This window comes from Castor canadensis, chromosome 3 (assembly GCF_047511655.1).
Source record: "Castor canadensis chromosome 3, mCasCan1.hap1v2, whole genome shotgun sequence".
Taxonomy (NCBI): Eukaryota; Metazoa; Chordata; class Mammalia; order Rodentia; family Castoridae; genus Castor; species Castor canadensis.
In genome coordinates this window covers 92,657,986-92,672,027 of record NC_133388.1, presented here as the reverse complement: position 1 = coordinate 92,672,027, position 14,042 = coordinate 92,657,986, and the positions used below count along the sequence as shown (strand labels likewise).

Sequence of the window (14,042 nt, the reverse complement as noted above, 5' to 3'; positions counted from 1 at the left end):
AATTAGTACACTAACACTCCCTGTTTATACCTTTGAAACTCTCTTGTCTGATACCTTGTTCTGCTTTCTCCCTCTTGTCTGTATATTTGTTTTCCCCTTTTCTTTAACTTCTTGCTTTCCATCTCAGCTCACCCTTCCATTCTAAATATTACCATTGTATTATTACAAGCTAGAAAATACTTAATTGCACACAGTACAGGGACAGTAACAACACCAATGACAATGACGGGAAGACAGAAAAAACAGGGAACCCAGTTTCCCCACAGCAAAAAATTACTACAGGAACGAGAGGGGAATGAAGAGAACAGAAACTCAGATCCAGACTCCAACAAAATGAAGATAAACTATGCCAAAGGACCCAATGAAGCCCACAAGAATAATTTAAAAGAAGACATACTACAAGTACCCAATGAGAATTTTATAGAGATGATACTGGATAGGGTCAACCAAAATGTACAGGAGACACTCAAGAAATTCCAAGACAATAAAAATAGAAAATTTGAAACAGCAAAAGAAGAAATAAAGGAAACCATAGAAGCACTGTATAAACTCCAAAGTGAAAGAGAGAACACAATGAATAAATGGATAAATGAACTCAGGACAAAAATAGACAACAATAAAGAAGAAAACAGCCAGGATATGGAAAACCTCAGAAAAAAGAACGAAACAGAACTGCAAAGCAAAATGGAAGGCCAATCCAGCAGAATAGAACAAACAGAAGACAGAATCTCAGAACTTGAAGATGAAATGGTAATTAAAGGAAAAACCGAAGAACTAATAATTAAACAACTCAAGACCTGTGAAAAGAAAATGCAAGAACTCACTGACTCCATCAAAAGACCAAACTTAAGAATCATGGGCATCGAAGAAGGAGAAGAGGTGCAAGCGAAGGGAATGCATAATATATTCAACAAAATAATAACGGAATATTTCCCAAATCTAGAGAAAGATATTCCCATACAAATGCAAGAGGCCTCCAGGACACCAAACAGACCAGATCAAAATAGAACTACTCCACGACATATCATCATTAAAACAACAAGTTCAGAAACTAAGGAAAGAATATTGGAGGCTGTAAGAGAGAAAAAACAAGTAACATACAAAGGTAAACCCATCAAAATCACAGCAGACTTCTCACCAGAAACATTAAAAGCAAGAAGAGCGTGGGGTGAGATCTTCCGGGCACTGAATGAAAATAACTTCAATCCCAGGATACTCTACCCAGCAAAGCTATCATTCAAAATAGATGGAGCAATAAAAGTCTTCCATGATAAGCAGAAACTAAAACAATATGTGACCACAAAGCCACCATTACAAAAGATTCTGCAAGGGATCCTGCACACAGAAAGTGACACCCAACTTAACCATGAAAAGGCAGGCAGCACCAAACCACAGGATAAGAAAAAGCAAGACAGTAGAGAGTAACATCAAGTTAGGTACACACAATCAAACCTTCAAACAACTAAGACAACTAAATGGCAGGAATCACCACATACCTATCAGTACTAACGCTTAATGTTAATGGACTTAATTCACCCATCAAAAGACACCGTTTGACAAAATGGATTAAAAAAGAAGATCCAACAATTTGTTGCTTACAGGAGACCAATCTCACTGACAGAAATAAGCATATGCTTAGGATGAAAGGCTGGAAGAAGATTTACCAAGCCAATGGCCCCCGAAAACAGGCAGGAGTAGCAATACTTATCTCTGACAAAGTAGACTTCAAACCTACATTGATCAAATGAGATAAAGAAGGACATTCCATACTAATAAAAGGGGAAATAGACCAAAAGGAAATAATAATCATCAATCTGTACGCACCCAATGTCAACGCACCCAATTTCATCAAACATACACTGAAAGACGTAAAAGCATATATAAACGCCAACACAGTGGTTGTGGGAGACTTTAATACCCCATTATCATCAATAGATAGGTCATCCAAACAAAAACTCAATAAAGAAATCCAAGATCTAAAATATGCAATAGATCAAATGGACCTAGTTGATGTCTACAGATCATTTCATCCAACCTCTACACAATATACTTTCTTCTCAGCAGCCCATGGAACCTTCTCCAAAATAGATCATATCCTAGGGCACAAAGCAAGCCTCAGCAAATATAAGAAAATAGAAATAATACTGTGCATACTATCTGACCACAATGCAGTAAAAGTAGAACTCAACAACAAAAGTAAAGACAAAAAACATGCAAACAGCTGGAAACTAAATAACTCATTACTTAATGAAGAATGGATCATCGATGCAATAAAAGAGGAAATTAAAAAGTTCCTGGAAATCAATGAAAATAAAAACACAACCTACCAGAACCTATGGGACACAACTAAGGCAGTCTTGAGAGGAAGGTTTATAGCCATGAGTGCATATATTAAAAAGATTGAAAGATCCCAAATCAATGACCTAATGATACATCTCAAACTCCTAGAAAAACAAGAACAAGCAAATCCCAAAACAAATAGAAGGAGAGAAATAATAAAAATAAGAGCTGAAATCAATGAAATAGAAACCAAAAAAACCATAAAAGAATTATTGAAACAAAAAAGTTGGTTCTTTGAAAAAATAAACAAGATCGATAGACCCCTGGCAAACTTGACTAAAATGAGGAGAGAAAAAACCCAAATTAGTAGAATTAGGAATGCAAAAGGGGAGATAACAACAAACACCATGGAAGTCCAGGAAATCCTCAGAGACTACTTTGAGAACCTATATTCAAATAAATTTGAAAATCTAAAAGAAGTGGACACATTTCTAGATACATAGGATCATCCAAAACTGAACCAAGAGGAAATTAATCACCTGAATAGACCTATAACACAAAATGAAATTGAAGCAGCAATCAAGAGTCTCCCCAAAAAGAAAAGTCCAGGACCTGATGGATTCTCTGCTGAATTCTATCAGACCTTTAAAGAAGAACTGATACCAACCCTCCTTAAACTGTTCCATGAAATAGAAAGGGAAGGAAAACTGCCAAACACATTTTATGAAGCCAGTATTACACTTATCCCAAAACCAGGAAAAGACACCTCCAAAAAGGAGAACTATAGGCCAATCTCCTTAATGAACATTGATGCAAAAATCCTCAACAAAATAATGGCAAACCGAATTCAGCAACACATCAAAAAGATTATTCACCACGACCGAGTAGGCTTCATCCCAGGGATGCAAGGGTGGTTCAACATACAAAAATCAAAAAACATAATAAACCACATTAACAGAAGCAAAGACAAAAACCACTTGATCATCTCAATAGATGCAGAAAAAGCCTTTGATAAGATCCAACATCATTTCATGATAAAAGCTCTAAGAAAACTAGGAATAGAAGGAAAGTTCCTCAACATTATAAAACCTATATATGACAAACCTACAGCCAACATTACACTTAATGGAGAAAATCTGAAACCATTCCCTCTAAAATCAGGAACCAGACAAGGATGCCCACTATCTCCACTCCTATTCAACATAGTACTGGAATTCTTAGCCAGAGCAATTAGGCAAGAAGAAGGAATAAAAGGAATACAAAGAGGAAAAGAAACTGTCAAAATATCCCTATTTGCAGACGACATGATCCTATACCTTAAAGACCCAAAAAACTCTACTCAGAAGCTTCTAGACATCATCAATAGCTACAGCAAGGTAGCAGGATATAAAATCAACATAGAAAAATCATTAGCATTTCTGTACACTAACAATGAGCAAACTGAAAAAGAATGTATGGAAACAATTCCATTTACAATAGCCTCAAAAAAAATCAAATACCTAGGTGTAAACCTAACAAAAGATGTGAAAGACCTCTACAAGGAAAACTATACACTTCTGAAGAAAGAGATTGAGGAAGACTATAGAAAGTGGAGAGATCACCCATGCTCATGGATTGGTAGAATCAACATAGTAAAAATGTCGATACTCCCAAAAATAATCCACATGTTTAATGCAATTCCCATCAAAATTAAAATGACATTCATCAAAGAGATTGAAAAATCTACTGTGAAATTTATATGGAAACACAATAGGATACGAATAGCCAAGGCAATACTCAGTCAAAAGAACAATGCAGGAGGTATCACAATACCTGACTTCAAACTATATTACAAGGCAATAACAATAAAAACAGCATGGTACTGGCACAAAAACAGACATGAAGACCAGTGGAACAGAATAGAGGACCCAGATATGAAGCCACACAACTATAAGCAACTTGTCTTTGACAAAGGAGCTAAAAATATACGATGGAGAAATAGCAGCCTCTTCAACAAAAACTGCTGGGAAAACTGGTTAGCAGTCTGCCAAAAACTGAAACTAGATCCATGTATATCACCCTATACCAAGATTAACTCAAAATGGATCAAGGATCTTAATATCAGACCCCAAACTCTTAAGTTGATACAAGAAAGAGTAGGACATACTCTGGAGTTAGTAGGTATAGGTAAGAACTTTCTCAATGAAACCCCAGCAGCACAGCAACTAAGAGATAGCATAGATAAATGGGACCTCATAAAACTAAAAAGCTTCTGTTCATCAAAAGAAATGGTCTCTAAACTGAAGAGAACACCCACAGAGTGGGAGAAAATATTTGCCAACTATACATCAGACAAAGGACTGATAACTAGAATATACAGGGAACTGAAAAAACTAAATTCTCCCAAAACTAATGAACCAATAAAGAAATGGGCACGTGAACTAAACAGAACTTTCTCAAAAGAAGAAATTCAAATGGCCAGAAAACACATGAAAAAATGCTCACCATCTCTAGCAATAAAGGAAATGCAAATTAAAACCACGCTAAGATTCCACCTCACCCCTGTTAGAATAGCCATCATCAGCAACACCACCAATAATAGGTGTTGGCGAGGATGCGGGGAAAAAGGAACCCTCTTACGCTGTTGGTGGGAATGTAGACTAGTACAACCACTCTGGAAAAAAATTTGGAGGCTACTGAAAAAGCTGGACATCGATCTACCATTTGATCCAGCAATACCACTCTTGGGGATATACCCAAAAGACTGTTACTCCAGAGGCACCTGCACATCCATGTTTATTGCAGCACTATTCACAATAGCCAAGTTATGGAAACAGCCAAGATGCCCCAACACTGACAAATGGATTAAGAAAATGTGGTATCTATACACAATGGAATTTTATGCAGCCATGAAGAAGAACGAAATGTTATCATTCGCTGGTAAATGGATGGAATTGAAGAACATCATTCTGAGTGAGGTTAGCCTCGCCCAAAAGACCAAAAATCATATGTTCTCCCTCATATGTGGACATTAGATCAAGGGCAAACACAACAAGGGGATTGGACTATGAGCACATGATAAAAGCGAGAGCACACAAGGAAGGGGTGAGGATAGGTAAGACACCTAAAAAACTAGCTAGCATTTGTTGCCCTTAACGCAGAGAAATTAAAGCAGATACCTTAAAGCAACTGAGGCCAATAGGAAAAGGGGAACAGGTACTAGAGGAAAGGTTAAATCAAGAAGAATTAACCTAGAAGGTAACACCCTCGCACAGGAAATCAATGTGAGTCAATGCCCTGTATAGCTATCCTTATCTCAACCAGCAAAAACACTTGTTCCTTCCTATTATTGCTTATACTCTCTCTACAACAAAATTAGAAATAAGGGCAAAATAGTTTCTGCTGGGTATTGAGGGGGGGGAGAGGGCGGGGGCGGAGTGGGTGGTAAGGGAGGGGGTGGGGGCAGGGGGGAGAAATGAACCAAGCCTTGTATGCACATATGAATAATAAAAGAAAAAAAATTTTTATAATGCAAGAGATCAAAAAAAAAAAAAAGAAAGGCAATTTTAATTTTACTGTCTATACAACAAGTAATTTTAAAATGCATTTGTTAATAGATCTAATTATAAAAGAATTGAATGTAAATTAGACTTACAACAAAATGAAACAGATTAAGGTAACTGTCCACAAAATAATGCCTGTATTTAGCTAGATCTGATTTATATAAAACTTTGAAAAACTGATTTTTCTTAAAAGCAGCAGCAGAAGAGGTGGGAGAGAGAAGAAAATAGAAGCATTTTTACATTAACTCTCTAATAAGAATCATCCCAAAGATGTTCAAACACCTGCATATGTTTTAGGCATGCCATAATGTCAATTTAAGTGTGCATAGCTTCAAGAGCTCAAGAACATGTAAAGATTAACAAAGTGGGCACAAGTACATTGATCAGTTTTTTTTTAACCTTTTGGAGCAGATTGAGATATTTCCCATTCATTCTTTTAGAACTCATTTTGGGCAGCTTGATAGCTGAGGCAAGAGTCAATTCTAGAAAAGTGTTTTGAATCAGTCTCAGTCTCCAATATGACTGTTGCCATAGTCAGATTCTTGTCACTAATAAGTTAATCATTCAATAGACACACAAAATTCACACAATGATACCCAAAACAATTACATTAATTCCTTGTGCAGTTTTAGATATTGAAGTCTTCAGATTTACCTCTAGAAGGTGTTTTAATAATCTCTAATAATAGTTTTCCCTTGGCTGCAGAACTTTGTTATTAGTCAAATCTTTAAAGTAAATTTAGGGAGCCTAGTCTTGGATGTAGTATTGGTATCCCATATACTCATCCATACAATGGATATGGGATGCACTAGGGGATGCATCCCTTTTTTTTAATACTAAAATTTTGTTTTTAAATTAGAATTTGTATGACAGGCTGGGAAAAGAGCATATTGTTGTGGTAAAAAGAATTATATCTCCATTGAAACTGGTGATAGTAAGCATGGAGAAGGTAGAATGAATTAGCCACTCAAAACTTAATTTTAGGTAAGGGGCCTATGAAAATAATCCAAATGCCTTATTGAATCTATAGCAGAACTCAGGAAGGCTGTCCTTTTGCCTTTTAGATAATGCCATGACCTAAAAACTGAGATTTTAATTTTAAATACATGGAACATTTTTCACCAGAGAATTGAAATTTTGTCTTTGGTCCCTCTAGCATGTGTTCACATCGTGCGTCTACATGAGCTTGTCCTAGAAACCTAACTGGGGGTGATGGGAGATGCAGAAAGGAAAACTGACAGAAGACCAAACATGCATAAAGCTGGGGCCAGGTAGGCTGTGTGCTCAGATGGAGACACACCAGCCCCCTCCATCTCCAGTGAGTTTATTTGTATATTTGGCAACACGAGGTGGAAAGGCATTTCTTGGGGGAGTGGGTGTGACACTGTAATCCTCAGTAACAGGAGGAACCTGTGATAGCCTCTCTCTGAATGTAAACATTAAAGGAAAAAACAGTTGTACTGCATTTTGCCCACCTCTGCAGCTGAGGCTGTGCCAATTCAAGTGTGTAATTTATTGGGCATAATTATGCTTGCTCCCTTCTGTGGTTTGGGGCTGTGCCAAACTCAAACACGTAACTTATTCGATACACCAGTCATCTCCCCACATGCATATGAGGCTGAGTGCATGGGTCCATAACCCCCACTACATGGTACTTTGGTCAGGAGATCAAAAGAAGCAGCCTAGGGTCACAACCTGCAGCAACCTGGGTATGACCTAATCCCACCTCCTGGTCTTGACATGTCTACAATGGGAAAATAGCCCATGTCAAAAGCAAGACATAAAGGAGAAATCTGTTAGTAGAGTGTTTAGGCAGACTTACAGGCTTAATTTTTAGGTGGGAGACTAGCAGTTTGGGATAGAAAAGTACCTCCAATCATTAATCACATGTCATTTAGATTTCCAATTGACTTTATGTTTGTAGTTCTGGGATCATGTGAATCACTCAGGATACTGAGAGAAGTGACAATTTGACTTGAGCAGGACTTTTCTTTCCCTTTCTCCTTGTCCATTTCTGTCTCTGTTGTCCTCACTTGGATGACAGGAGAGGAGACAAGAGCCAGCTATGGAGTAGGAAGGGTAAAAGTAACATCCATCATGGGTGAGACAGATTTAGAGAGAAGAGATTCAAAGTGAAACACTACTCATACCTTGTGAGATGATAAAAAAGGAAAGGATGACACAGCTGGGTTAAAGTCAGAAGAGGAGGTTTTTAATGAAAGCCAGAAAAACCTGGGTGGAGGGATTTTTCTTAAGGAGAAGAACACAGAGAAGGACAGACTAGAGCACAGATAAACAGAGACCTAGATATAGGGAGACCTTGGACCATGTCTCATAGCATTGGAAGTTTTTGAGATCTTACTGACTTTGGAAATTGAAAGTGCCCTTTTGGGGACAACAGTTACTATTGTCCAATTTATATTGGGACCAAATTGTTTTACAATAGAGAATTAGTTGTTTGGGTTTGGTGGTCTCTGTGAGCCCCAGAAACTGAAGATTTTGGAGAGGACATGCTAATGGACTATTGTTAGGGGCTTAGGTGACTTTTTTTTTTTTTTTTTTGCTGTGAGCTGAAACAGAAACATTAAGTTTAATGTTCTAGGAACTAACAAAGTTCTAGTTTCATTACACATGAAATCCATTGTAGTAATGAAAGTCACTTTTTACTCGATCCTCTTTTGCAAAGAAAACTACACCGAGATAAGTAAAAATGAGTCCTATGCTTCCATTCCATTCCAGATGGAATACTCCCATGAGCTGTGGAATGCAGCTTGCTCAGAACTGGATGAAAACAACCGGCTCTGCGTTCACTACAGGAGGATGTCAATGGGAAGTGTCTGAAGCCCTTTAAAGGCATTTGGTGTCAGTATTTTAAAAGATTAAGATGCTTTAACAAAACTCTTTCAAGAATATCAGAGATTTAGGACTTGTCTTCATAAATAACCAAATGTCTATATCTTCGACTGTCTGCTCTGCTGCTGAGCTAGGTGACCAATAGTAACCAAAATAAAACAATCTTCTGAAAACTCCCTAAGAAAAGCCTTGCACAAACAGGTGGTTTCTTCAACCTGTGTCAGGCTCCAGCAGCTGACTCTAAGCTCTTGCTGAATAGCACTGCATGTACTCTGTCACCCACGGGTTCTCTGCAGAGACCTTCACCTTCCTGTTCTTCTCCACGTCCACAGAGTGAGCTCGCTGCCGCTGGGCAGCCAATTTCCTTTTTTCCACCTGTCTTCTGTTCTTGGCTGGTAATGCTGATTCATGAATCTCATGCACAGAGGCAGCCGCACAGACGTTGTGGGTCTTCTGGCTTCCTGTATCCATCTGTTTCTCTCCCCAGCCATAAAGAGCAAATGGATGCTTGTTTTCTTTTATCTGACTTGCTGATCTTTGGGGACTTCTGACTGCTTTCTTACTCTCTCTAGCAAATAAGGCACTTGGGTGCTGTCGAGGCTTGACGCTGACGGGTAACTTGTCAGAGGTCTCTTTTGTTCTGGTTTCTTGTTCGGGTTTTTCTTCTACTTCTTTCACTGGCAGTGCTGACAGCGCCGCGTCGTGCTCCTCCGCGGCCTCCACGTCCCCAGCCTCCGCATCCCTGGCCTCCGAGCCCCGCTGCTCTGCGCTCGGCTCCCCGGCCAGCTGCTCCGGTTCCTCCCGCTCCGAGGGCTCCGCGGGCTTGGCGGGCGCGCACCGGGGTGCGGCCTGGACGAGACCGAGCTGGACAAGACCGAGCTGTCCGAGGCCTTCCGGGCCCCAGGCGTCCCAGAGCCAGGGCGCGTGCGCCTGCTCCAACAGTCGGCGGCCCTGGCGGTAACGCAGCAGCTCGCGGTAGCACGGCGCGTACTCGTCCCAACGCGGCTCCCGGTAGCGCTTCATGTACTCGCTTTTCACCCCGCCGCCCGGGGACATGGTGCCGCACGCCGCCGCCTGCGGAACCAACACGACACAGAGGCCCGGCTCGCCGCGCGGTTCAAACCCCTTAGATGACTTTTGACCCAATTTTGTGGATTGGAAATTAAGGGCTCAAAATCAAGATGGTTTCAGTGGGAGACAATTTCAGTGGACTTAAGGTCTGAAACCAAGATGATTCTCATGCCTAGACTGAGATCAAGAGTCAGAAATTGAGACAGTTTCAGTGGACCAAATTTCCAAAATTGAGAAAATTTCATAGGAAATAAGGTCTGAAATTGAGGCAATTCTTGTGGGACCTAGACTGAGATTGAGAGGTGGTGAACAATCCCTACAGTGGCCCTATCTGATAGGAGAGATGTATGAGAAGGCAGGAGCATCTCCACTGCTAACTGATAGCCTACCTGTGTATGCACCTGGATATTTTATAGGTGTCCCCAGAAAAATAGCAAGTGAATCCACCCAGTCTGTGGATGGAGGGAGTCTTTCACCTGGTGAGGGCTTTTGCAGTCCACAGTAGGAAATAGAAAGAAACCCAAATAGAAGGGGAAACTCACCAAAATTTGAAGGCCAGTGTTGGATGGAAGTCCAGCAACAGGGAGATGGCCTCTGGCAGAGCCATCAAAGAAAGGAAAGAAAGGGTGGGAGAACAGCAGAAACAAAAAATGGGGTAATGAGACAGCAGTGGCAGAGGAGGAAGACTTCAGCCTACTCAGGGTCCAAGAGTGAACCTGTGAAGTGCTGCTGCTGTCCACTGCTTTCCAGGTTGTGAGAGTGGAGAGCTGGGAGTCAAACATACACACCTGTCCTGGGTTTTAGCACAATATGTTAGAATTAAAGAATAGTGTGTAATGGATAGACAAGGAGATGGCTCATATGGCAGCACAAGGTTTATTGTGGGGAAGTGGCCCTGTGTGGGAGGACCCCAGCAAGAGCTCTTGAGTCCACATCCACTTACAGACTGAGATGGATAAAAGAAGTGGGTGGAGAAGTCCCAGGAAGGTCACTGGATAGGATAATCCTCAATGACCCTCTGACATTTCCAAAATAATGTTTACAGGTGGGTTATGGCTTAAGGCAGATGTCTGTTTTTCTTTAGGGCCAGGTGGAGAGTTTTCAATAAGGTGACCTTCAAGGGAGTGGGGGCCCAGTTCCAACATGGCTTCCTTTTGTTCATCCTAACAGATGAAGTATTCTTGGTTGGCAGTTATTCATTCTCAGACCTTTGAATTATATTCTTCCATGCTTTCATGGCCTTCTGCGTTTGATATGACAGGACTGGAGTGATTCTTATATCTTTACCATTGTATGTAACCTGGCAGTTTTCTCTTGAGGCTTTCAGGATCCTTTCATTTTTCTTCAGTTTTGGCATTTTAATTGTGATATAACATTGGGTTATTCCTTTCTGGTAATGTCTATTTGGAGTTTGAACTGCCTCCTGTACATGGATGTCTATATAATTACATAGATTTGGAAAACTTTCAGCTATGATTTCATTGAATAGATTTCCTATGCTTTTAGTTTGTATTTCATCTCCTTCTTCAAGTACATGGATATTTAGATTTTATATTTTGATTGTTTTTCAGAGTTTCTTATGTTGAAATCACAGGTATTCATTTTGTTTTCTTTGTTATTGCTTGCATGAAATAACTACTCAGTCTTTTCTTCCACCTTTGTTATTCATACTTCTTTGATCTTGCCTGATGATAATATTATATACTGTGACTTTTATTTGATTTATTGAAGTTTCCATTTCTAACATTTCTAACTTGTATATTTTTCATAATTCCCATTTCCTGGTTGAATTTCCATTCCTTGTTGCTGACTTTCTTGTCTAGGTCTTGGATTAATTTCCTAAATTCATCTATCTGATTATTTGAATCCTCATCAAAGTTATTTATCATTTTTAATAGTGGTCTCTGAATTTTTTCTCAGACATTTTTCCAATTCATCATTTTTGGATGCAGATGTTGAGTTGTGTGGGATTTTAGAAGGAAGAAATTGCCTTGGTTTTTCATATTTAAATTTCTATGATTTGCATATTTGTCATTCTAAGTTTCTCTTTTACTTTCTTGTGTAAGTAGAGAATTTGTTGCAGTAACAGGGTTAACAATTCAGCAGTAAATCAAATGTTTGAATGAGTAAGAAATAATTGGAACACTTATCTGACTCCCTACTAATATTAGATGGGGGAAATCTCTGGCTTTGTGGGTTACAATCTGCAGCTTAACACTTTTTTGAAAAATATAGGAATTAGAAACTTACTTCTGTAGGCATTGGATATCAGAAGGAAGTAGAGTGGGATGATAAAAAGAAGAGGAGGTAGGTGTAGGCATAAACAGTACAAGAGAAATCTATACATTAAACCAGAAAAATGTAGAATGATTTGGAGAATAGAGATAAAAGCGAGATAAAGATAAAAAGAGTTTCCAACAATTAGAAATGAAAATAAAGAGAAAAAGGACAAAAGTAGCCAAACAAAACAAATTTGATGAAGAGAAAAATCAAAACAAAACAAAAAGCACTTATATTTCTTGCTGGAGAGAAGTATCATCAGTATTCTCTGTGTCATGTTCAAGTTAGAGCTTCTTGTCCTGGTTGTTAGAGGAACAGCTTCAGGAAGTTGGAGTTGAACTTCTAGTTTAGAGTGTGGGTAAAGACCTCAGGGTAGGGAAGTTGGGACAGTGTGGTTGAAACCCTCCATGGTGCTTCTATTAAAGAGTTTTGCTCTCTACATTCTTTTGGTTCTACATGGCCTCCTAGATGGGGGCAGGGCGACTTTTTGTTGAAATGTGGAGAGATCTGAGCAGGTAGGGCCACTCCTTCAGTGAGTAAGGTGCAGGTAGCCTGAAAGGGCAGGATCACTGACCTCTGTGCCTTCTGTTGCTTTTCAGATTGTCCCAACAAAACCTCCCCTCCTCTATGTCTATCTCTAGTGGCAATCTTCCACACAGACAATGTGATTCTGAGACCTAGAACTCCCCAAGTGGCAACCTTTTAAATCTCCAGAATTTCTATTTCAAATCTCTCAGCTTTAACTATTTGCAGAAGAGCAGCTGCTCTAGCTTGTGTTCTCTGTCAGTGGGGGTTTGGTTTATTGCTTTTTAAATTGACCTATTGAATGGAGCTGCTGTGGAGGGATTGGGCAGGATCACCAATCTTTGGGCATTTCTGGTGCTTCTTGGACTCCTGTCAGGAACCTTCAGATTGCCTCATCTGAATCTCTCCTCATAAAATCTGCCTCTGGTGGAGGATCCCCATGAAGACACTGTGGATGGGTATCCCAGAACTCTCTGAGCTGTGACTTTTTCAAGTCTTCTGAATTGCTCGGCCCTAAAGGTTACCTGCCTACAAGGAAATTCAGAGATTTTAGCCTTCTGTCAGCAAAGGTTAGGTGATCTGTTTTGGAAAATTTCCACTGGCAGTTAGTGGGGATTGGGAATTCCCTACCTTTGCTCCTTTTAACTCTTCAGCTTGCTTCAAGTTAATGCCTCTTCCTTTCTAGGAGAATTTTGTGGCCATCCCTTCTCATACACTGTGGCCAGGTGTTTCAAGATGCCCTGAGCAGTGATTGCTCCTTGTTTTCTAGATCCCCCAAGTAGCTCAGACTTGATAAGGAAGCCCTCTCTCAAGGTGGAACCTTGCCACAGGTCTTTGAGGCATAGGGAATTAAGGTTTGTCTTGTCTCCTGCTGGCCTACTGCCCTGCAGTTAGCATTTCAGATGGTAAAATTATTGTCTCACTGCTAGGTGTGCTAGTCTGTCACTCTGTCAAGGCAACTGTCAGGCCTACCATGAGGTGGAGGCTTCAGCTTTTCCTCACCCCAGGGATAGCTAGAGCTGGAACTGTAAACTGTTTCTTGATTTATTCTGTCATCATTCTGATTTGTCATCTTTTCAGATATCCTGTCAATCTTTTGTCATTGACAATGTTCTTCCTTGATTTCCAAACTCTTATTCACAGGGTCCAAGGGAGAAAGTTTCTACTCTTCCTTCATCTTGTCCTTCTCCTTCTGTAATACTTTTTGTGGAAGATTATGAGAAGAAAATATTAAAAACACAACTAGACTAAGCTGGGTAGTTATAGCTTTTGTTTTACCCAATATTACTTAGCAATCTTGCTTTACCAAAAAAGATATATTGCTTTGAATCCTGGATATTTTGATTAACATTTAAATGCTTCTAATTTTGTTTATTTCTGTCAAGGTAGCTAGAATTTATGCACTTACATGGTATTTTTCAATGCAAAGTCAGAGGTCAACATGATAAATCCTGTAATTATCAAAATTACAATTAAATGCCATTAATATAC

The 14,042-nt window shown here is 39.6% G+C and overlaps 1 pseudogene; it reads right to left on the bottom strand.

The window, feature by feature from the left end:
* Positions 1-8,525: 8,525 nt before the first annotated feature.
* LOC109679945 (centriole, cilia and spindle-associated protein pseudogene) lies at positions 8,526-9,765 on the bottom strand (annotated as a pseudogene).
* Positions 9,766-14,042: the final 4,277 nt, after the last annotated feature.